The sequence below is a fragment of the Columba livia genome, chromosome 6 (genome assembly GCF_036013475.1).
Source record: "Columba livia isolate bColLiv1 breed racing homer chromosome 6, bColLiv1.pat.W.v2, whole genome shotgun sequence".
NCBI lineage: Eukaryota > Metazoa > Chordata > Aves > Columbiformes > Columbidae > Columba > Columba livia.
This window is the reverse complement of record NC_088607.1, coordinates 17,342,261-17,367,113: the sequence shown is the minus strand read 5'-3', so window position 1 is coordinate 17,367,113 and position 24,853 is coordinate 17,342,261. Positions and strand designations below refer to the sequence as shown.

General features: G+C 39.6%; 1 long non-coding RNA gene across 8 annotated transcripts; it reads right to left on the bottom strand.

The window, feature by feature from the left end:
• Window positions 1-1,651: 1,651 nt before the first annotated feature.
• LOC110362213 (uncharacterized) lies at window positions 1,652-20,696 on the bottom strand. 8 transcript variants are annotated; one of them, XR_010473482.1, is made up of 6 exons: window positions 20,380-20,696; window positions 15,758-18,590; window positions 14,401-14,550; window positions 11,227-11,337; window positions 8,315-8,526; window positions 1,652-8,014 (listed from the first exon to the last, which is right to left on the bottom strand). It is a non-coding gene; the product is annotated as an uncharacterized LOC110362213 (long non-coding RNA). The 8 variants fall into 8 exon arrangements; XR_010473483.1 differs by having other exon boundaries at window positions 11,227-14,550; window positions 15,758-15,864; window positions 18,477-18,590; XR_010473484.1 differs by having other exon boundaries at window positions 1,652-6,605; window positions 7,881-8,014; window positions 11,227-18,590.
• Between the last annotated feature and the right edge of the window lie 4,157 nt (window positions 20,697-24,853).

The following is a 24,853-nucleotide window of genomic DNA, read 5'->3' as shown; positions in this document are numbered from 1 at the left end:
GACTTGGTTTTTCAAACTTAAATCCTCCCATTTTTTGTCATATTTAAACACAATGCTTTAAGTAATGCCCCATTAGAATAATTTCTCAAAGAATTTATAGCCTTCGAGGTAAAGGTCTGTGTAATGGGATTATAACCATAACGACTACACAATGGCATCATTAAGGGTACTTCAGTTGCATTTACTTTCCCAGTGCTTGAATTTATTGCTACACTGTAAAGTATCTATTCAGGAAAAAAATACATTTAGCTCAATTTATAGAGCTGACTTTGCCTGAGAGAGATTAGAACTAAAATGATTTGAGAAAGAATCAAAGAATTCCATCTTTTTAATTAGTCTGTTAAAGGCAGGAGCACCTAATACAAATATTTAACTCTGTTGTTGAACACTACTGCTGAAGTCATGAAGAGAAAATTTATAGGGAGCTCTAAAGTCACTTGACAATTATTTTCTTGGGTTATGACTTCTCAAATTGCTGTTTATTGCCAATAGCACTACATTTCAACATAAATAGGATTCATGGATTAGTGCACTGTCCTGGTAAAGATGTTTAATCTTCACTTTAAATGCGATATAGTAATTGAACCTCTTTCTTGTTGTGTAAGAAGTGCCTTTAAACAACATTAGCTATTTTTATATGCACTAATGAACCTCTAGCTAAAAAACCTTTTTGGTCAAATGCCAGGCTTGCCTTGTTACCTGCTGTTCTCAGTAAATGTAAAGCATGAGGTGAAGCAGGGAAAAGCAAGGGAAATTACTAAATGTTCTAATAAGAAAAAAGACATTAACCAATACTGCTTAAAATACTTCACCAGCAACAGAATTTAAAATGAAAAAGAAAAAAATCCCTTGCCCACTAAGTAGCTAGTTCAAATTCAGACACTTTAGTGTTTAAAAGAGTCATTTGAACATTTGGGAGGGTTTTTTTTAATAAACTGGACAAACTCCCTTTTTTGTGTGTGTGTAAATGGACTGAAGCACAACAAACCTTAGCAGAGACCTAGAGACAGGATTACCTCTCAGTTTTAGGATGAACCTTTTCAAGCAGAGTTAGAATGATCATGATTCACAATGGAATTTGCTTTGTCAGAGCCCAAACAATTCCAAAACTTCTAGAAAAATAAGGGACTCGGGCTCCATGCCTGTTACTTCGTCATTCCTACTGGTTACGAGATAGCAAGCATTTTCAGATCACTTTAAATAGTTCAGTACAACACAGAGCTGCTTATTGTTGGAGTCTTTTAAAGTCCCATGCCATAGGCAGTCATGTTTGACATAGTCTCAGGAACACTTTTTACTGTGCCTTTCAGTTCTCCTTCCTTAGCCACAGGGGTCATTGCAGCTCTGTTTGCAGCATGAATGTGCCATACCTGGGCTTTCCAAGCAAAAACTTCTAATTTACGTAGATATACATTAGCTGGATAGGTACACATGGTGCTGTTTTAACATTTGCTGGTTCCAGCTAGTAAATTATGGAACCCTATTTTTGCATCTTTGGCTTCCCTCACTGTCAAGGTACAGATGACTTCTCTTACTATAAGGCATCAGAGGATTCACTTAGGCTAGGAAACTGATCAGAGTTGGAACATTTTCTGTGGGCAAATGGCACAGCACAGCTCCCATCCACTCAGCTAAATAATCTCCCCCTGTGTAACAGTTCAGCCTTGTTCTTTCTGACCACTGTGAATAAAAGCGGCAGCTTCTGCTGTGCCCCAAGGTGGTCAAAACGAGGAAAGCTTGTTGTGACAGGTGGCAATTGCCAATAAACCAGATATTATAGGCCTGTGCCCTGTGAGACCCAGCCACACCTGGGATAGCAGTGTGACCACTGTCCCCAACAAGTACAAATTTTCAAAGGGTCAGAAAGTTGGAAATCCACCAACAGGCACCATTTCCAAAAGGATGAAGTGGGAAGGATTCACTGAGGATGCACCCTCACAACCCCTGGCCCTAAATATCCCACCAGGTCAAGAACTTGTGTAGACCCCCAGCACAAAGAAACCAGGCCCTCCTCCCTCAAAAACATTGAAGAGTCCAACCATCCAAAAAAAGAGAAGATTTGCCCAACAATGTTTGAAATCCCCCCATGCAGCAGTGAGAGGCTCCTGTGAGGCGGGGGGTGAGCAGAAAGAGAAGCAGTAGCAAAAGCACAGCACCCCCTCGCTCGGTGGGGAAGCCAAACCTCCAAAGGTGGCCACCCCCGACACAGCACCACGGCCTGGCCAGGGGGTGCCTCGGAGCTGGATTTGGCAATTATGTGGTTTTCCAAGGCTGAAGGACTCAGCCATAGAAAAAGCACTCTCCCTGCTAGGTCTCTTCCTAGGAGTTGTCATTTTGTACATAAGACCAAGTTCTTGTTTTTCACACTGAAAAAACAGATTTTTGGTCACTTCTGATTTCTGTCATGAGGAACAATGACATAACGCCTTCTGATTTTGCTTGACTGCTAAATGACTTCCTTGGTGCCTTAGAAATGTGCCTTCTCACATGTGACATTCCCGAAAGTTAACATCCAAATTCATCATTATTGTCAGTTATTAGGGCACCAAATGCAAAGACACATATTCATTATCTGTCTCTTCTTTCACAAAATGATCTCATCTGCTTCTCCCTTATTTTAACTTACAGATTTTGAGGCAGTGGAATTTCCACTTGTAGGCCACTGGTCTGTTCTGGTTATTTTCTTGTTAATGTTAATTCTTAAACATCTGAGAAGGGCCACACAGGAGCACTTTGTGGAATTCAGAAATGCCTGGCTAAGAAAACAGAAACATCACATTTCTTCTCTGCATTCCCTCTATGCTCCCTTGTGAGATCCACAACTAGACTGTAGTGTGATCTTCTCTGCCAAATCAATGTAGTGACATTTCTGAAAACTGGTGAAGAATTCTTAAAATTCATCCAGAACATTATGCAAGTATATAAATAATTTCAAGATGAAACATTCAGATTGCATCAGTAATATAATTGTTATAAAATACCATTCTTTATCTATTTTAACTGCCTTTTTTGTACAAGAATCCTTCAAAAAAAGTAGAAGCTGTTCTACACAGTTTTATGATGCCTGAATCAGTCATGTCCTAGCAACAGTTAATGCAATAACGAAGTTGTGGAAACAGATTCCATGTTCTTCAGGATTCATCAAATCATTCTTTCTGCACATGGAGTTTTTGTAATTCTTCCTCACCTACCTATCACAGTGTATGGAATAACAAATAAATTCCAAAAATGAAACTTCATACATGTTTTCAAAATTATTAAAGCACCTGTCATTAAAAATGAAGGTGCTCAACTCTGTACAGGTTAGAAGGCAGTGGAGTTTAGCTAACAGGCTGGGGTATGTACACAGAGCTGACATCTTTTAAACTAAGACTAGAACTATTCCACTCTGCTCAAGTCCCTTACAGGTAAACCATGAGTGTTATTTTAATTAGATTATTTTGATGTCATACTTGAGCACAGTTGTGCAAGGGGACACAGCTGGTATCTAATAGCTGGAAAGAAGAAACTGAATATAATGAAGCACCGCAAAAAACAATTGTGCTTGTGCAATTGTATTTATCTTCTGCCAATGGCACGGTACAGCAGACCTGGTGGCTTATTCCTCATTGCACTTGCTGGTTAATTTAAGAATCACTCACTCACTGAGAAGTGCCAAGACCTCAGGATCATGAGTTGTCTCCCCCTATAGCATTTATGCAGTTAACCAAGGCCTGTACCCATACACTCAGCCACCAGTTGTTAAAGTGCTAAGAGGTAAGAGGTCACTAGACACTCCCAATCTCTAGTTCTCTAGACAGATTGTAAAGCAGGGAGTGTTTAGCAGAGTCCTAGCTTTTATAGGCTCAGGAGCATCCTACTCACAAGCTGAAAGGAGAGAGAACTACTCCAACATGAGAAGAACCCTCAAACACCAGAACCACCTCCTATCCCAATCCCTCAAAACAGCTTTACAATAAGATTTTGAAATTATGATTAGTGCAAAGAACATTTGTATGTTACCCACAGAAACTCTTGTTTAGCATAAAATCCTACATTTTCATAAATCAGATTCTACACAACCATATAGACACAGGTCTCATTTCTATCAGTCCTTTAAAATGGAACCAGCCTATTAAAATCAAATACACAGTTCACCAGGTAAGGACTCCAAGACGTGAACTTACTCAGATAAGCTCTTTAAAACCATGCAACTAACTTTTAACTCCTTGAAGAGGAGTTCAGAAAACTGTGCCTACGTAACATATCCAATCCTACCCCAAACCAGCTTGCATATGTTTTCTAAAGCCTTGTGTCAATTGTATGCAATGTCACAACACCACAGTAATCAATAACTATACCTGCCTTTGGCAAACATTCATCCAAGAACAATAATGTGCCAAGTACTGAAAGCTACAGCATCTTATTCCAACTTAGTTTCTGGATTTCTCTGTACTTCTGAAGTAGCTAGCAATTATTCCAGTTTTTGCATCTCCAAGAGAAAACACTTTAAATTTGGATATTCAGTGGGCTTCAAGTTCAAAGTAATCTTTCATTTATTCTTAAAGCCTACTGCAATGAAAATTCCTTTTAGTTCAACTTCAGTCTTTCTATCTAAACTCACAAGTGCATACAGATTTTTTTTTATTGTAGACCACTTAATATAAAAGCAGCTAATACTATGAAAAAATTAAAATAGAATAGCATAGTATCTGTGTCATGGTAACAGAGTGACATAGGTACATAGCTATGATTCAAAAGCCAGCTTACTCATTGTGTAATGGCAAATACAAATAACTGTCTTTCAGTTAGTACAGTGGCTACTTAATAAATAGTTTAGTTATTTGCTGAAGAATTATTTTAAAAGTCCGGTCTGTTAAGAACAATGGAGAATCCAATACATAAACCATTACTTAGTTATGTTTACATAGACTTTAATATTTGTCTTCTGTGAGCTGGCATCTGACAGCTGCTGAGGCAGCTGTGATGAAAATTTTCCCGGGAATCTAATTACTTGCAAGTATTTCCTTTGCAATGTATCTTTTTGAGTAGTTTGCTGCAAATAGTTTTGTTTGTATGGTTTGCGTTTCTAACTAATGGCACATACACTAATTCCAGGATTAAATATTTTAATTTTTGTACTTACTTAGCCCCTCCAAAAATTAGACTCAAAGTCTTGCAGTATATTCAAGGTGCTAACTCATGAAAAGGGGTAACGTGTTAATAATGTGTTATTCATACCTACTATCTGTAATGATATGATAAGCTACATCATTGCCTCCTACATTTTGACTGAAGAAGGACCGCGGGGTTTGATGTGGTCTTAATGTAATAGCTGAGGACTGTTGTAGCATCGAAGAATCCCCATCAACACCTTTCTCTGTGCTACACTTACGTTATTCATTTTTAGAAATAAAATATCTAGAGAGTAAAAATCCTTCATTAAAACTAGCAAGTGACTTGATCCACCATTTCCCAGCCTAACAAGCATAATCTTCAGATCATTAACTGGATCCAAGGTTGATTAGACATGTAGCTACCCTTCAGATACAGTTGTTTATATGCCATTTTTGAAATGCACCATCCTCTTGTGCATCTGGGAATACAGTTCTGAATGTGCAAAAGAGTCAGAGTGGGTCATCAGAAACTGAGTATGTGAGATGTTAAGTTGATTTACAGAATCAGGATCTCTAAGTCCTTCCTTCCCTGCTTAAATATGGAGCTAGACATATAGTATATACATGCACTGCCCAGTAAATCACACTATTAGATAAAAGCACAACTATGCTAATTGTTCAGGATTTGCCAACCTTTAGGTCTTAAAAGAAAAAAAAAAAACATTTAATGAAAATAGTTTAATAAATCTTCAGTAACTTCAGGCCCAGAGAAGATAGTCTGTCTAGTACATTGGATTCCAGGTGAGCCGGCCAGGCATGACACTGCCACAGTAGATACACACAGAGCTGCTTAGGGCTGGAATAATATGTGTCTCCAGAAACAAACACAACAGCTTGTTCTCCAGCAGGTTAAAACAAGATAAAAATAATGATCTGAGAAACAAAAACAAATCCTGTGTTTATTCAAATGCAACAGCACTTCGTTGTTGTTCTGAAAGAGCGTCTGTGCTTGAAAATGGCTCCAAGCAGCACAGCATCAGAACATTGCAGAACTACAAATGAACTTATTGCGCTTCTTTGAGGTAAAGAGATATCAGCTGTTTCATAGATGGGAGTCTGAGGCATAGACTGAAATTACTAAATAACGTACCCAATGTTAAACTGCAAATGAGTGACAAAGCAGAAAATTGAATCCAGATTTTCCAAATCCTGGCCTAGGACCTACAGCACAAGAAGACTCAGGCTTCGCAGAAATGGGTGCCTCTGGTTTATTTCTGGCACTTCCAGGTTCTGATGGGGCTGGAAGTATTCCAGCCAAAGAAGGAAGTGGAGAAGAGTGTGAAAAGTGAAACAAATAGAAGCATAACCAAGGGCTTTTTGCAACCTCAAACTTTGTTTAAGTGGAGGACAAATCTTATGAATTTTTTTTTTCGAAGTAAATCAATGTTTAAATAAAAGTCTATTGTTTGTGATCTGAATTTCCTTTTAAAATCAGGTTAACAACCGTACCTGAAAATACAAAAGAGAATAAAGCAATTTAGAAAGTCAGACATTTGAGGTTCAATCTTAATCTACTGCTGAGCATAGTTTTATGGAGAATTGTTGCCCAAAAGGTTGGATCTGCTGCCCGGGATACAAGTTTCCTGACCTCTCCCCAGGCTGGATCAGGGAATGAGAATGGCAGAAAAAAAAAATTCATTTTCTCGATAGAATTAGTTTTCCTCCGGTTTGGCTCTCTCTCCACTGGCTGACTGCCAGGCCAGACAACCATTGCTCCTGGTACAAGAAAAGGTGCAAGAAACTTCAGCACAGAGAGAGAAGTGGGACTGTGCTTTTCAGCGACAGATAGCTGCCATAGCAAAGCTAATTTAACACCAAACCAGATTTAATGAGGGAAATGGTCAGAGATTAAGGTACCCATTTCTTTTAGACTGAGAAGAAGGGCCTCTCTGCTTTACTTGCTTGGACTATCACCATGACTGTACAAGTGTTGTGGTCTTCAGAACAGCTGAAACTGCTATGGGACCGAGAAACCCATCTCTGAAAGAGTCATTGATGCTAAACAAACACAAACTGAAGTTGTGGATCCACTGTCTCATAGGATAAGTTCAGATGTGATCAGGCATGAAAAGCATGATCACATATATCTTGGTTAATCAGCTATGTTTAACTTGAAAAAAACAAAACAAAAAACAAAACAAAACACACCAAAACCACCACCAAACAGAAATATTGTATGTTGTTCTTTATGTCATAGAGCCCTGCATTTCTAATCAGCTACAAGGTTCCCTAAAAGCCATCTATTGGAACCACAGCCAAAAATTTACATACACTATATAAAGCTTGTCTGCAGACTACAGTTGTAATTGCTTCAGCTTCCAGAAGGCAACAAATTGCTAAGATAGGTGTTGTTTTTCAGTTTAGCACCAGGCTCCCAACAAGATGAAAACAGCTTGTGGTAAATATAATAGTCAGCAGTCTGAACAATAGCAATTAGGACAACAGCCTAAATCCTGTGGTGTCTCTGGAAAACGTGTGAACGGTCTTGCTAGCCTGGTGATAACAAGTTTTAATTAACATGTATTAGCATCCCTGGGAGTCCTACAGCAGCGCACAGCCAAGAAACCATTAAGCTGGTGCTTCTTCATTGTAGTTGACCTTGGTTGGATTTAAGCAGAACTTTAAAGTTGACACTATCTTACATGCTTTTCTGAGCAAGGACACAAGGGCCCTGAATCAGGATCATAGAACTGGTTAAAAAAGTAATAAAATTAAAAGCATCACCTTAATTGGAAAAGTGAATCTAGTAATTTAGCTGAGTAGACCTTCCATGCCCTCTAGAGTCCACACGCCATAGACTGTCAGGAGAGGTGGACACTCTGGACGTCCTCAGTGACATATAGGGGACCATCACCTACCTGAACATTTAAGACCATACAAAAAAAAAAAAAAAAAAAAGACTATTGTGTTAATCAGTGCAGGCAACAGCAATATCTATAACTACAAACATCAAGAAGAGATCAACATTATCAAGACAGTAACTGTCTACAACTTCTTGTCATTCCCCCACTTGGCTCCCCCAACCCCCCAAAAAAGTCAGTTGAGTGCAGAACGCAGTTTTAAGGTGGTAAGAGGTTCCACAAAGCAGAACTAAACAAAACCTCTAGTTTTCACTGTGCAAATGTGTCTATACAAAAAGCTATAGGGCCAATTAGTACCTGTAAACTTGATTCACAGCACTGATTATCCATATTGACTAACAAAAACAGGGGGTTTTGCCCCCATGGTGAAAATGGCAGTATTCTTCACAAGGCAACAGCATGCACTGGTTTCCAGCAAAGTACTGTTATTTTCAAAGTAAAACGATTTTGGAGCAGCAGGACAGTTTTTAAGGTGGGATCTTGACTTCCGCTTTTGCTGTGTAATCAAACTGAAAGAGAAGGGGAGGAAAGTTCAGCTTCTTTGTAAGAAAAAAAAAGAATAAATCCACTTTCCTGTTTTCTAGCCAGCAGTGAGAGTTTGTTCCCCACAAAAGACTGACAGTGCTCAAAATTACAGCACCAAGCACCACGTCCTATACCTTTCAAAACTTTCCTTAGCTGCACTGAATGATTGCTATGGCCCACACCACCCCTCCTGTGGAAAAAGTGGTGGGAGGCAGCAATTGAAGGCAGGAAGACACAAAGTGCCTCTCAGGGTTTCCTTGGCATAGCAAGGCAGAGTGGAAAACAGTGGAATTAGAAAACTGGATTATTTCCCAGCTCACTCTCAAGGATTTACAGGAAGGGTCTGCCAGAAGCTCAAGTCAAGCCTACAGGTTTGGGCTCTGGGGCCCCTTCCTTCAGGCAGGATGGCTCTGCTCAGGTCACATCACTGACTGGCTCCCCCAGCAGTTGCTTGATGGGATTTGGAGTAATCTCTCAATCATGTTCCTCAACCCATACAGCAGTTAAAATAATGAGAAAAAGGGGAGGGAACAACAAAAACAACAACAAAAAAAACAAACAGCAAAAGCAAAGAACAAAACCTCAATCAGTTTCTGTCCGCATTCTATTAATAACATTTTTTTTTCACAAGTAAGAAAAGAGACATCAAGAGAGAATAGACTTTTACTTTGCCTTTTACTGTTGAGTAATTTCAACTTTTTTTTCCTTTTTATAGTACTAGCAGATTTTAGTAAACAGAGACCATGTTACATCATGGATCTGAGGGTGGATACCAGCTTAACTTCATAGTCACAGTTTTGCATCTATCACATGGTCAAAACACGCACCAGAAGCATGTGGGAAGGAACAGAAATGGACCCGAAGCTGCACCTTCCCAGACTAGCAAGCGGGCATCAGGCTCTGCAACAGCCGGACACTTATCAGCTAACATGAAACCCACTTGTGCTCAGTAAAAGGGCCAATACAGTTAAGTAAGATACTACAAGGGGCGTGGGAGAGGGTGGTATTAAAACCAGAGTCAGTGTAGAGGAGCTGTTGCTTAGAGCAGAAGTGTTGCTACACAGTTTGAATAGGCTTCCTGTGGCTGCCCAGAAAGACTAACATCTGGCAACACAGCCTGCTGTGCTGAAGAGGGAACTCCTTTATCAAGGGTACAGAAAATAGAAACATAACCACAAAGGTGGGAGAGCAGGTTCATGAGCTGTAGCTGACCTCCTACAGTAACTATTGTTCTTATTTGTTATAGTCTCGTTAAACTTATTTGACACATAATCATCGAGATAACCATCTACCATTTCGATTTGCTGAAATAATATCCGGCCGAAAACATGTGGATTCAAAATTGTAGAGTGCAAAGTAAGCAGGCATTGCAGCAGTGCACACCAAGTAAATCCCAGCTGGGTTTGGTTTTTTGGCCTTTTTTGATTGTACGAGTAATATTTTGGTTGTTGTCACAGTTTACATAGTAAAAACAGGCAAACCGTGTCACTTTTTTAAAAAGTGATAAATTTAAAACCAAGAAGTGAAACAGTGCAGATACCTGAAACTACAGCAATTCTGCTAGCTTTGCTACACTACCAACAGAAATAGTTCTGTCCTGTTTAGATAGACTTTGTTTTGCTACATGACTGCATATGTAGTGAAGTGATATCAAGTCCTGAGGGTCCACTCCTTTGATGAGTTAAGCACACAAAGGCCCACATTTTGATGCAATCTGATATCATATATTTAAGTCCTAGACAAACTGCAACTGTGAGGAAGTGATAAACAGAACTTCCTGCACAAAGCTGCCTGAGATAACACTTTCCATGGACTGGAAAAAAAGAGACATGATTGCTACAGAACTAAAAGGGAACTGTTCTGCTCTTAATAAATAACCCTTTCTTTTTCACGTGGCTATTGCAAAAGCCGAAGCACAAGTGACTAAGATTTGGTATGCTGCAGAGCAGTTCTACTCACACATTTCTGAAATGATTCTTTGAAGAACTGCACTTAATTCTTAGCAGTCCAGATCTGTGTTCTCCTGAAGGCTCCTGTGCTGCAGCTGGAGCCCTGCAACTCAGAAACCTCCCAGCTAATATTTGTACTTCCATTTTAAAGAAAATTCAAGAAAACTAAACTAAAATGTTTAATCAGATGGAAGCATAAGGAGTGGTTGTTTGAAGAATAAGGCTAGATTGTCTCCAATGAGGAAAAAAAAATCCTATAAGAACCATGATTAATTCCTTTTTATGGAATTTCCTCTTGATTTTGCATCAATGTCACCTCAAACACCAAGAAACGTAATATATTTATAATTGAGTTCACTTTGTGAATGTTTGAGCAGCCAAGTTCTTCTCACACTGAAAGTTATAGGGGAAATGAGCTTCAATATGAGTACTTAACATGTACCAAAAGGTTTTTTTGAATTAGAATTTAGAAAATGTTTGAAGTGTGGAGGTATTTCTTCATATACAAACTGACTAGAACACAAAATAAAAATCCATGGAAATTAAAGGCCCAAAGCACATGCAATTTCTAATGTAAAATACCAAGAATTCATAATAACTTGTTCACTGGTTGTTAAGACGGGCAAAAGAAAAAATAACACTTGCAAAATAGACTTAGACTTAGTCATTGTCAGAAGCATAGGCAAATCACTGAAACCTGGAAGAGATTCTGCAGGTACTTCTACAACATCTCACCTACTACACAGACATCTACTCTATCTTCACATGGTGGTGTTCTAGAACCAACGCAATGTCAGGTTCTTCTTCTGAGACACTAGAAGGGCTCCAGACTCACGGCATTGCAACCTGTTATGATAGAAAGGATCTTTATTAACTCTTCCCTGTTCTGTGCATTTCTCTTTATACTTTCTGGGGTTGGTTTGTTGTTGTTTGTTTTTGAGAAGCTCAGACTGTGTAACAATTCAAGAGATAAGCAACTGCAGTATATTAAAAAGCAAGCAAATGCCACCCATCATTGAAGGGTTTTAAAAGTTCTCCTTCTGTTGCAAGTTTATGAAGTAATAGGGGAAACACAATGATTGATTAAAGTGACAGCTCTGTGGTGACATTCCCAGAGATTTGCCCTGTACAGTGTTTCCTAAGACATAAAGAGCCCTAATATCAGCATTTCTTCTGGCCCCTTCTGGACCCTGCACATCACTGGTCAAACCTAAACCTTACCACAAGCTATGGAACAAGCTGTGATCACACCGGTGTCAAAGATGCCATTGGCACAACTGTGCTGAGCCCAGGCAAAACAAGCCAAAGCTACACAGTGCTCTCAATCCATGAAACACCAATTAGAAAAGGCAAAAATGCCAAAAATATTTTCAGCAGTCTTTGTAACTGGATCATTTCAGAAGGCTGGGTTAGAGTACAGCCGCACCAACAGGGGAGCAGCCACAGTTGCTGTATGTCAGGCAGGAAGAAGTGAATCAGATTTGACCCTTAATAAATGGTAAATGGAAACACAGCCCAGCGATTGCTGAGGACTATGCAGTGAGAGAAACAGGCTGCAGAAAATACCAGGTCTAGAACTGTGGTCTTTCAAACAACCAATATATTCACCATAGCAGGAGCTAACAATGATTATTTTTCTGATAGCCTCTCATCCATACACTCAGGCAAAGAACCAAGTTCTACAGATGACTATAGGTTTTTACGATTTAAGAAACAGTAACTGCCATGGTGGCAGCAAGAGGTAAAAAGTTCTTAAACATTTGATTAAATACACAAATGATTGCCAATTTTGGCCTATTTCCATTATTCCTATAGTATGTTGCAAATATGAAGATTTGTTAACCTGTAATCTAATTCAAAATTGATGGCTTTCCCTTTAATCTTACACATTTGCTCATTTTATTCTGAGATTTTGTACATTCCCTCCCCTATACGGATTCCTCCTGCAGATAAATTAATTTAATCAGTTAGACAGCAGTTTGTGTTTTTCAGGTGTGAGATATTATTGAATAACAACTAATGACATTGTTTTTCTTCATGAATGCATGGGCTGCTTGCTCACTTGGGAATTACAGTAGAAATTATTGAACAAACATTTTTATCATCGTCAAAACAAGTTTCGTTTTCATTATACTAAGTTATCTTGAAAGCAATATTTAGTATAACACTTGAGCAAGTAGTTTATTGTTACTTAGATAGCCCAGTGATAGATACATTAAAAAAAAGATAAAATAGGCAGCAAACCAAATTATAAGTAGCAAACACTCTCAGTCTCCTCCTCCTTTAGTACGAATACAATTGGAAGTCTTCACAGTGGTGGTAATCTTGTAATGGGTTTGAGCTCTTTATCTTGGCCATGAATGAACTATTGATTTTTCAATTGCAAAAACAAGTCTGTGTAGCAGACACTTGTGACTACAGAAAGAGTGCTCGTCTGATGTGAATCAGTGGACAGAGAAGCCTTGTGCGTCAGCAGCCAATTCTTAAACCAAATAAAATGTCACTTAAATATTATAAAAACAACAAACAAAAAAAATCATTTGATTTTTAGCGTTGCAAATGGGACACTGTGCCAACTTTGCTCTGCATAACAAGTCGCAAGAAGCTCTCCTGGGAATGTTTATATTGTATTTCTACCCAGGCCTTATATTTGCTTTGAATTGTGACAACAGTTTGACCGTTTTCATGTTAAAAGCTTCCTGCCTTTGTCATGAAAGGAGCTTTGCATCAATATCTATAGACAACAGTCAAAACAGGAATTCAGGAATATTGCTGGACACTTTACGAGCACCTACCTTGAAGTACTTGCAACACAGTACCACCCGTACATCCCCCCGCCTCAGTCCACATCTTCAGCAAGTGCCAGTACCCAAAGCCCCATCAAGAGCAAAAGAGATGGCAATCAGGCCCAAATCCTGCTGCTGAAGTTAGCTATGCTATTGGTTACAAAATAAATTTATGTATTTAAACATTTTTGAAAAAGTTTTTTTGTTTCTGGTCTTATATGATAGAATAAGGACTTTGACAAGCATGTTTGGGTTCTACTACAGTGTAAAAAGTAACCAGTGCAAAACATTTTAAGGAGGTTGTTATGAACATAAATACACATACGCACGTATGTGTATATATATGGGAGAATCTCACACATGACTGTGTAATTGAGTGTTTCATATTTGAGATTTGTCAGTTTGTGGTTTGATTTATATATATATATGTGTGTGTGTGTGTACACATATATATATATATATATATATATATTTAACACCGCATAACAGCTTATTCTTTTCACCACTCCCAAGTCAAATAAACTATTCATGTCCCAGTATCTTGGAATATATCCCCTTCTACCAACGGGAAATTCTACTTGAAAGATAAGACTATACATAAGACTGAAATAATAACAACCCATCAGGCAAAAGTCAATGTCTTTCCCTGGAAGAATGAGTTACCTCAAAACTTCAGCACAACAAAGAGAAATCGGAAAGTATGATTCACCTTTTAGATTGTTTTAGTTGAGTAACAAATAGTCTGAACTTCCTTTTTTTCAGAGTCAAATAGTGATTATGCAAAGCGTACAATTCTAAACAGCTAATTAAACAGCAACCCCACGTCTTCACAGCTGAATAAGCTGCTTTAAAAGAAAGAAAACAAAAAGAAACCCGTGCCTTGTGTTCAAGTTTCTGAAAACAAACACACACATCAACCAACTCAAAAAACCCACCACCACACATCAGCTACTCTACTGATTCATCTCTCCACACATTTTTACCTGTGCAAAAAAACTACTACCTACAGGATTCGGTGTATTTTTCTGTCAGAGCACTTTCTGTCTGAAGCTCCCAGGGGAGACACTATATTTCCCAACCAAGAAAGTTAACCATCAAAAAGTAAAAGAATAACACAACCAACCATTAATCAAACTGGCTTTCCAGTGTCTTCATTCAGGACTAAAACCTGACCTTATGACATCATACCAAAGAAACAAGAGCATCTTGCAGTTTTTCAAAGGTCACTTTAAGATGACCTTTTATCTGGGCGTACTTTCTTCCCATCAGATGCCTACAGAAAAGGGAACAAAATATTGTAAAAATAAGTTTGAGTAGGATTTGCATACTTTGGGAGACTTGGTAGGGTCTCCTGGCAATTACAAAGTAAAATGCAATTTTTGAACTTCTTGCTGAAGCTGGACATCTGGGGCCATGTAATTCCAGTTGTATTAGAGAACTACTCCGCACAGCGGAAAAGCGTACTCCAAAACTGATGTATTTGCCTATGCTTCCTAAGCAGTGGCTTTGATAATTTTACTACAGACTTACTCTGGTAAAGCCAAAAGTAGTAGCACGGTTTGTTTTTAATGTCTACTTGAAAAGTTCTGAGATCCACTGGACATTTTTCAGTGGAGTGTAATTTCTTTAAACTTCAGTGAAAAGCTACCAACTGTTGCTCTAATTGCCATCTTCTAATACTTTGTACTTTTTTTTTGAAATCTGAAGAGAACCTGAAGTAAATCAATTCTTGGTCAAGGACCACATTAGTCCTGTCACACAAGGTTAGCCCGTTAACAATGTAATTGAATGCCTTTAGCTGTTCCTTATGTACACTAATGGACACACTTAACTATTAAAAAAACAGCCATGACCACCTAGGAACTGTTTTAGCAGGAACAGCAGCTACCATAGTTTTTTTAATCAAACACTGAACTGTTTCTTTCCAGCTACCATTATTGTAGGCAGCTGCATTCACAGCTGTATGCTGAACAAAAGCTAGTGAGCATCAAACAGGCACCTAAAGGATAAACGATTCATTTGGAACAAAAATAAAAGAACACCTCCTAGCACTCTCTCTTACCTTATTAGGAAATGGTCATTAGCATCTTATTTAGATTAGGACACTTATTAAACACATCATATCAATTTCCTTTTCAGAAACCTCTTAGCATTTAAATATTTTCTCCACATTTACATATGTTTAATGGTGCATTACTTTATGATGCAGATTGTCCATTGCTGTTGGGATGTAGACTTTTAAACAAAAAAAAATCTGAAAGTGTAAGATACATCAGTAACGAACATGACAATTTAATGATTTTCTCATCTTTTAAAACAGGAAGACCACTTTGTGTAATGGGACTGTTACTAGATTTTTACTGTAGCAGCCAGGAATGCTGACTCAAGTACTCAGCTTGTACTACCTTGTTATCTGGGAGTGGGATTCTCTACAGTAGAGAAAACTGTGTAAGACGTTCTTGATACTCTGTTTAACTTACTTTACTATGTCTCCAAGGTGTTAAGTGAAGTCTGTCACTATCCCAGAGAAGTCCCTTAACTCCATGGCTTTCACAAACTTGGATATCCCGTTTATCTTCTGCTTCACCTGGGGATTACAGAAGACCTCAGCTGAGTCATAGCTTTTAATGAGCTCAGGCAGAGCACAGGGCTGAGATACCAAGCTTGCTCCTTCCCTGGAAGGCCACAGCTCAGACAGCGATACAAAGATGACTGCGTCAGAGCACAAGCTAGACATGCTTCCCTTCTGCTACCTCACACCAGATAGTCAGGAAAAAGCTGACTATAGGATTTCTGTAAATAATTGTTTCCTAAACATAGTGGGTCACCAAATTTCAGCTAACTCATAGGATCAAATTTTTATCTGTGTGTTAAGAAGCAAGGTTAATCAAAACATTGTGGGGTAACCTAACCTTAACGAGCCTTTTGAGGTATCTACCATTAACTGGAGAAGCTTCACCAAAACTTGGTTTTCCCAATGAATTTAAGCTAATCTAAACGCATGCTGCAACTGAAAGAGGCAGCCCTACCTCTACTCACATGTGTGTTCTACTGTGTCTTTTCTCTAAGCATGAGCAGTCATGAAACTATGTGGCCAGTTAGATCAGGGAACTTCTGCTGAAAATTAACCTGAAAAAATACAAATGAAGTGGTTAGTTTTCACTAGCATGAGTTTTCACAAAGCATATGGGAACAATGACTGGGGAGAGGAGGGCCAGAAAAAACCTTTGGCTGCAACTTCTTAAAGCACTGGTGGAACCATCAGGAGAGGACTGTAAGCTACTGTGGGGCTAGCACAAGGTTTTTGAAACTATTTTAAACTGGGTTGTTTTGAAATTTTGTTGACTGTATGCTTCTATGCTGCCTCCTGCTGAGGATGCTAAGGAGCTCAGCAATGTTCACAAACAGCTCCTTGGTAGGTATTATCAACTCCTGTTTTACAGGAATGAGGATGCAGACAGAGCTCAGATCATTTACCTGAAGCAAAAAGCAAGTTAGTGGAAGAGAGACAGAAAAACAAAACCACTGATCCTTGCTTCCCACCACTATGCTAATTAACAAATCAATTGTGACCAACACGCAGAACATTAAGAAATGCCCCCTGAGCATTTGCTAGCGAGTTAGGCAAATAAGCAGCTGCTCAGCCACACCAGCGCTTGCTTGGCTGCACAGGCAGAGAACAGCAGAGCACACAGGAGCTGTGCACTCTGCCAGAGGAGGGTCTTGCAAGCCTGGTGAGAACAAGGGTAGACAACTCAGAAAAAACCCAAGACAGGAATTAGACATGGATACACAACCAGCATTTTAACAGCAGGTTCTTGAAGGTGCAAGGTCTTGGCTCGTTGCTACCTTGTCCTGTTCGTGGCGGTGGTCTGTGCCCTGCACGGGATCCTGCTGGTCACAAGATAAAGCAGGGAACACCTCTCTTGTCATCCCTAGCAAGTCAAGAGTAGTGTACATAACTCCATGTGCCTGTTGTTAAGGTATACTACTCACAGCTAGGAACAACGCAACTATAATGCTGCTGAAAGGGGAAGAGGTATTCTATTTTATTTCATTTTTAAAAACGCACATTACATAAGGGTAGGAAAATCTTTGTCATTGCTTCAGAGCCTGTATGAAGCCATGCAAAACTATATATTGCAGCCTCCAGTGTTTCTTTGAGCCTTATGGAGGAAGCAATGCTTTATTTCATTGTCTAGAGTAGTAAAAATCATAGTAACACCCTATTTTGCATAGTTCCTGACCCTGCACTTCTGATTTTCTTTTACATCACTTCATACTGACGTGAATGATGGCACACACTGTGGGGAAATGGATATTCAGATCTCACTTGTTCAAAAGGCAGTCCTGGTTGGCTGTTAAGTATTTTTATTTTGTGGTTTTATATCGTCCACTACAACAAGTGAACAAGATACCTCTGCCCTTGAAACCACTAATATTGCAGTAAATGTGAACCTTTGAGATAGCATCAGAGATGTAGCAAGAGCTGATCAGCAGAAAGCAGTTGGGTCCACTAAGTGAGACTTGGTGTCAACTGACTCATTTTCATCTGTCTTAAGTATTAATAATGGTGTTTATAAGTGTGGTTTTTTTTTTTTTTCTTTTTGGAGAAGCCATCTTAACCTAGAGTGTACTAAATTCAGTTTTCACATCTCCAAAATTTCCAGCTGGCAATCCAGCTATAACATACATTTGATTATGAAAAATGTTGAAACTCTTCCTTCAGTGAGCTCTAAATAAGCCTCATTTTGTTCCTCCAGACTTTGGGCAATGTCTACTGTTCATTTTTGTAAAAGGTCAAATACACAACAGACTTGGACAGAACAGAGACATCTAAAAAAAAAAAATGTATAATCTAGGCCTTTCCCCTAACACCAGGGGCAGATTTAACTCCCTTGGCGTTTACCCTTTGCTGTATATAAGAAGGCAGGCCTTCCCCAACACAAGCCCTATTTCCTGCCTCAACATAACTTAAGATATCTGCTCTTGCTAATTGTATAGCTAATCTATGCAAAGGCTTGCTTTCTTTCCCTGCTCCCCCACCAGAAGCATTCCTAACCACTAATAAAGGAGCTGTTTTATTGAGCCAGGAAACTGAGAAATTCATCGGAATCGGGTATTTCAGCTGCAAGGATGAGGCATCAGAACAATAGCAATGGCAGATACAGAGAACAGAGACACTGTCACACAACAGACCTGCAGATTCCAGTGAAACATTGCTTCAGGGTCTCTTCATGCTCAGCCCATTCAGAGGAGCTCACGGTGGACACACATCTCTGTGGTCGTTCTTGTTCTGCCTCAGCAGAAGCCCTGGAGTGGGAGCAGTGACAAGGGTGGGAACAGATGTTTTTTGGAGGAGAAGGGTAATCTGCAGCCTGGGCAGACAGTTCAGTTCTTCACCACTTCCCAAACTCTAGGAGAGCACCAATCTAGAGATCCTAATCAAGGAAGCATCTGGTTGTCCAATTTGAATGTTAGGCAGCCTTTCCCAACCAGCTGCCATGCCAAGTGCTTCCTCTCAGTTCCTATACCAGGACGTGCGTGAAACTGCCCCCTGACATTTAGACAAAATAAGGCCATAAAAGGGAGCTGAGCAATGATAAAAACATTCACCAGGCATGGATTTCCATTGGCCGTGACATATGTCAGGAAGGTTTTTCCCAGACAGGAACAGGAGCTGGAAATGTAGGCTCCAACATATCATCAGTGCCACAGGGCTTAGCAGCTGCTCATTTTCTTTAAGCTTCCCACTGCATATAGCTGAGGCACAAGCAAGCATTGTAAGAGAAGTAACAATAATTAAAAAAAAAAAAAAAATCTGTATTAATCATAGAACCTTGTAAAATAAAATAAAATTAAAAAAAACCACTGCAAGAGTAATCATTTCCTATGTGATTTTATCCTCTGAACTTTCCTGAGTTGGCTGAACTGGAAATTTTACAGGTATTTGCTACACCATCATTTCAGATGCATTCACACAAGTTCAGAATAAACATCCTAGAAACACTGGAGGAGCTACCACAACCAGAAGCAGAACATAACCCGCTGAAGAACATCCTGAGGCCAGACTTTGGGAATGCTTAGAAGATCAGATACAACCAAACTCTTTCAGGCAAGAGTGCCTCCTCCGATGCCATAAACAACATATTAAAGGCAACTTCCTTAAATATTTTCTGGAAAGCAATTTATGTCATAGTTACAGGCATTTCCCCCAACATTTTCATCTTTGTTGTTTCAATCTTTGATAGCGTGGGAAGGAAATCAGACAACTTGTGGATACTGCTGCTACCCTTCAATTCTACTGATAATAGTTGTGGAAACATACACATAAGAATAACTTCCTGAATGAAACAATATTTAGCGCATATAGAAGCTTTTGTTCTTGCTGCCTAAAGGATATACAGTTTCACACAACTATAGTGACTTTTAAGTGACTGTAAAGAATCCCACTAGGATTTGTGAATGCTCTCTTTGAAAAAAGAAAAGCAGACAAACCAGGTGGTGTTTCTTTTCTTTTCTTTTCTCCCCTCTCCAGACAGAAAAGACAGACAGATACACGCTAGCTCCATTTTTCTTCGGCCAGTTGTGTCGTAACAGGAAGCAATACTCATTTGATGTGAATTATTTTACAAGAAACCCCTATGATGAGCAGTGGCCAGAACTTTTTCCTTTTTATTTCATAACCTTGAAGAGACTTTTCAGAAGAAGCCAACGTGTCATCAGCTGAAACACATTCAGTCACGGGACTGAAGACACAGGGCTTTGATTTTCTTGCCCCCAAAATTACAGAGAATCTACATTACTTTTTTTTAACTTGAACATAAACTCGTGAGGAATATATTTGTCACAGCAAGATGATAAAAAAATACAAAACAGTTAAGTTCCCCCAACTGATTAGACTTTATACTCTTATAAAAGAGTAATGACTTCAGAACATAAAAATGGTCTTATGGGGCCAGACCAAGAGTCTGCATAAGCAAGTATCCTCCAGCAGTTACCTGCTATCCTGGATAATTAAGTAAGAGAGCAAGAACAAAACAATTAATAAAAAAAAAAACAGAGCAAGTTGAAGCAGCATCTTACAACTGTATACACTTACCTACTTCTTTCATCAAAAATGCTAGAAGGACTTAACTTCTGCTCCTGCCACCTCTCCAGAAGAAAGCAAGAGAGCAAATGTGGCCAGAGGGAGTAAATTAAGTTAAGAACAAAGAGACAACAGGTGTTTCTTATTTTTGTTCATGGTAGGTGAGTAGTAGGCTTGTCATTTCCTGAGGCAGAATTCAGACCATGGTTTCTAAGAAATTGTGGGGTTTGTGACTTTATTAAGCTTAGCTTTCCTTTCTCTGTGCTGGAACATGAAGAGATTATTAGATGCTCATACTTCACCTGCACTGTGAATTCAGCAAATTTATTTTCTAGCACATGTTATCGAAAAGTGCTATAAATATGCCTCTCTAATTTTAAATCAATACAAAATTGGCAGTTCCGATGTTACATAATGAGTTTTAAATCACAATATTTTCCCCTTCCAAGACATTGTTTAACACAGTTATCCAACATATCTGAACAGGATTAAGTAAGCCTCACATTGAATGTAAACAAAACATGCTCATTGCTTTCCTGGCATTTTAATATATATATGTAGTATTTAAAATTCAGGTTACTTTATTCCCTTTAGTAGAGCAGCTTTTTCTGCCTTGGGTGGGAAGGTTAAAGGAAGTCTTTGTCATCTTACATCAGACACGACAAATTTCAAGTATGAAGATTGTAATTCACATCACTCTGCACACCTTGCATAGTTATTCACCCTAATTCTAGGCCTGAATTAGTAGCATCTGTAATTTAAAAAATTAAATACAGCAGAAATTAGACCTGCAGATTTCAATCTACAGTGTTTTGAGGCACTTTATGCCCTAACAGAGGACCATACTTGATCTCACTGTGTAACAAAACCAATGTGTGTGTTTCATTTATTTCAGTGTTAGAAGACAAGGACATAATCATATCTGTTTCTCAGTCCTTCCATGTGCCTGGGTAAACAGTAAGCACTTACAAGATTGAGACATGTGGGGAACAGTGTCTCTTGGTGTTTAATTAGAAAAACAAAGTAAAAATAACTCATCTGCTTTAAAGAGATTTGCTTTAAAGTTCAAACAAATCTGAACGGTTTTTAAATTTAAGTGTGTAAAACAGCCTGATGGCTACTTCTTTACTCTTTCTGAGTATGCCTGAGATTATAACCTTAATCTAAATCTATGAACTTAATCTAAGAATGACCCTTCCTTTGATTTTCTGTCTGGAAGACTAAGCTGACGAAATGGTGCTGACAGGAGCAGGTCTGGGTGGTTCTGTGCACCATTGAAGCAGGGAAGGATTTTATTCTGAAATTCAGTGGATGCAGTTAGGTCAACACCAAATGCTTCTGAAGATCTCATCCTAGTCAGGGTATTTCAGCTTCTGCTTTGCTCTGTTAGGTGAGTACGTAGACTTCTGAGTTTTGGTCCTGCACTTGTCCCACCTAAATGGCAGTTGCATAAATAATATCCTGGCCAAACAACACGCTGGCCCATCAGCTAATAAGCATACCACCAGCAGCAGGGGTTGTGTGGAAAATTAAAGGGGACAAGGAGTGGAAAAAAGAAGCTGTAGGACTTTAGTGCAGTTCCTTTTAACCCCTCCAGTGATCTATATAACAAGATCGTGATGCCTGTGAGAACAGAAGACTAGATTTGATGAGTTAGGAGAGTTCTTCCTGCCCTTGGTTTACAGTTATTTTGGGTGCCTCCACCCACACCATTATACCATTAAAGCTGTGGCCAGGGCAGCCTTGAGAACCGTTCATGTGAACAAGAGCATCTTCAGCAAGTTAGAGGACTTCAAAGCACAACCTTCACCATCTCTGTTAACAATGGTAAAACTATGAGATCCCCTGCTCCAGAAAACTTGGGAAATTGAGAAAAGCATGGTTGTTCTACATCTCACATAGGTTTTTATTTGCATTCTGATTCTTTTAGTCCTTTAGTTGCACATTCTCTAATTTTTCTTTGACAATGATGTTGCATTTACAGGATCTTTGGATTTTATTTTTTTTTTTTTAATGAAAGCTCAGTTCATCCCACAACAGCAAGAACCAAGGCTGAAAATGAACTCCATAACCTGGTGCAATGAACGGTGCACTATGAAGAGTCAGCGACACCTCTGTTGTGCGACCCTGGGCAAGTCTGTCCCTCTTTGCTCCCTTTCCACTGAGTAAATAGATGCCAGAGGGGCGACTCTCTGTGTACTAACCTCACACGTGAAAGCTGCTGAGGCAGTGAGATCACAGAGACCTTTGCTTTGGTGTCATCATCCTGGAAAGACAGAAGTACTGAATCAAAGACATCAGGTCTTTCATGTGAATAAAGTGCTGATCCCACAGGCTGACTGGCACTGCTGAGCACAGAAGAGCTGCCTTCGTGCCAGGTCAGCAAACAGAAGGTGCTGTTCCAGTGGTCCCAGAGGCTGATGCCACCCCTGCAAGTCCCCATGAGAATGTTAATCTCTATGCTAGCATAAGTGCTAACTCCAACCCACCACACAGGTAATTTTGCCTTGGGAATGACCCAGCAACATGAGTTATATTGGAGAACTGGTAGCTCCAACTGGTAGACCCGAGGCATAAGAACAAGGCAGCTACCTGGACTTGTCAAACACGTAGCACACAAGTTGGCATAGGTAAGAGGGAAGCTCTTTTTTATTTCTTTTAGAGGCACAGTTGACTTCTTTTCCTAGTCAGAGAAGCACTGCAGGACTGTTCCCCCGCCCCCCGCAGTTTTTCCCTTCCTCCCAGGCCCTGCAGGGAGGAAGGACTCTCTGCCACCCGCAGGGCAGAGCCTCTGTGCCCCTGGGGACAGCGCAGAGGGCGGAAGGGTGGGCCAGGGAAGGAAGGAGTGGGTGGACTGCAAGTAGGCACAAATACATATGACTTTCCTCCCACCTTCTAGTGGGTCTGGACTGGGCAAATTGTTTTGTTTCCCCATCTTCTGCTCTCTCCAAAGCAGAGGGAGAAATTAAACCCTGTTGCTGAAGTCACCACTGGTTCCAGCAAAGGATTATCCTACTGTCAGGCTGGTGATGGCTGAACACTCTCATCATAGAGAAGGACTGGCCAGAAACAGAGATAAGTGGCAACTAAAGTACTTAAAACAGATAGTCCTCAGGTTTTGGACATATCTATAGAATATAAGCTGTCAGTGCTGGAACTATTTTTCATTCTGTTTTGGTGGGGCAAAAATTAATTTATGCCTGAAAAAAAAAAAAGGGGCACTGTTTTCAATCTCCTGAGCAGCTGATTTTCCACATATTTTCCCTGCTAAAAGCCAGTCACCAAAGGTAAATGCTCATTTTACTCATGCAGATGCTGATACTGGCTTAATGGGATCAATAAAAAAAAAAAAAAAAAGAGAATGGGCAGGGTTAATTGGGTTAATTGTACTCTTCTCAAGTCAGTGGCTTGATTGTCCTTGCACTTCTCGAGACAGGGCAAACTTCAGGTTTGACTTGAAATTCTGCAATTCATTTCATTTAGATAATTGTAAAAATGTGCCAGACTTCCTAAATAGACACACATTTCATACTTTTAATGGAGTTACTACACCAAACACAGAGTCTGCTGTGCAGCCACTCACTAATTCTCCAACAGAGCTTCAGCCAGCCCTGCAGGAAGCCGTCACCTGCCAGGGCGGGTGAGGGATCAAGCGCTGCATAGTCGAGTAGCCCTTCTTGCTGGTATTGCACTTGCCTTTTTATTACTATTTTACCGATGTTGATAAAACTGGTAAATCTCTCATTCTGTAAGCAGAGCCACATGAAGTGGAAGGCACCACAGAAATCCCCAGCTCTTTTTTAACACATGCTGTCACAGCTATCCCAGCAGTGCTGCATCCCCCTCGGTGGGTCAGTGATACAGTTATCACTTATAAAACCACGAAGAAAGAAGGAGGTGAATTAGACATTAATGGTAAATAGTTTTGCTGCATTTATAACAAGTCCTGATGTAATTTGGACTTTACAAGAGGAGCGTAGCACAGCATTTGTATAACTTGAGAACCTGCCCTGATCCAGAGGAACGGTTTGAACTGTTTCATACCTGGTTTTCCATTATCTCAGACAACATAGGTGGCTTTCATAATCTCAAATACATCTATAGCTGGGCCTATATCTGCCCTTCCTAATGGAAATGGCAAGTAATATGCTAGAAGTCAGTAGGACTAATGACATTCCCGATACAGATTTTCCGGGCCCAGCGCTGGCATATCTACATTGTCTGTGAGAGTTGGGGTGCCGGGTAATGTGTTGCCCATTAGCACAACCCTGCCTGGGTAGCAGCACACACCTGTAGAGCTAGAGGATCTTCTGGAATCATCTTATCTGGTCAGCAGAGTCCATATAATTTGGTTTATTTCACCTTTGCCGTTTTGTGTGGAAAACCTTATTTCTTGCTACCTGTTCACAAAGAAACACCAAAACAAACAAACAAATAAACCCCTAAAAATAAAAATGAAAAAAATGCCTAAGCAAAAAAAAAAAAT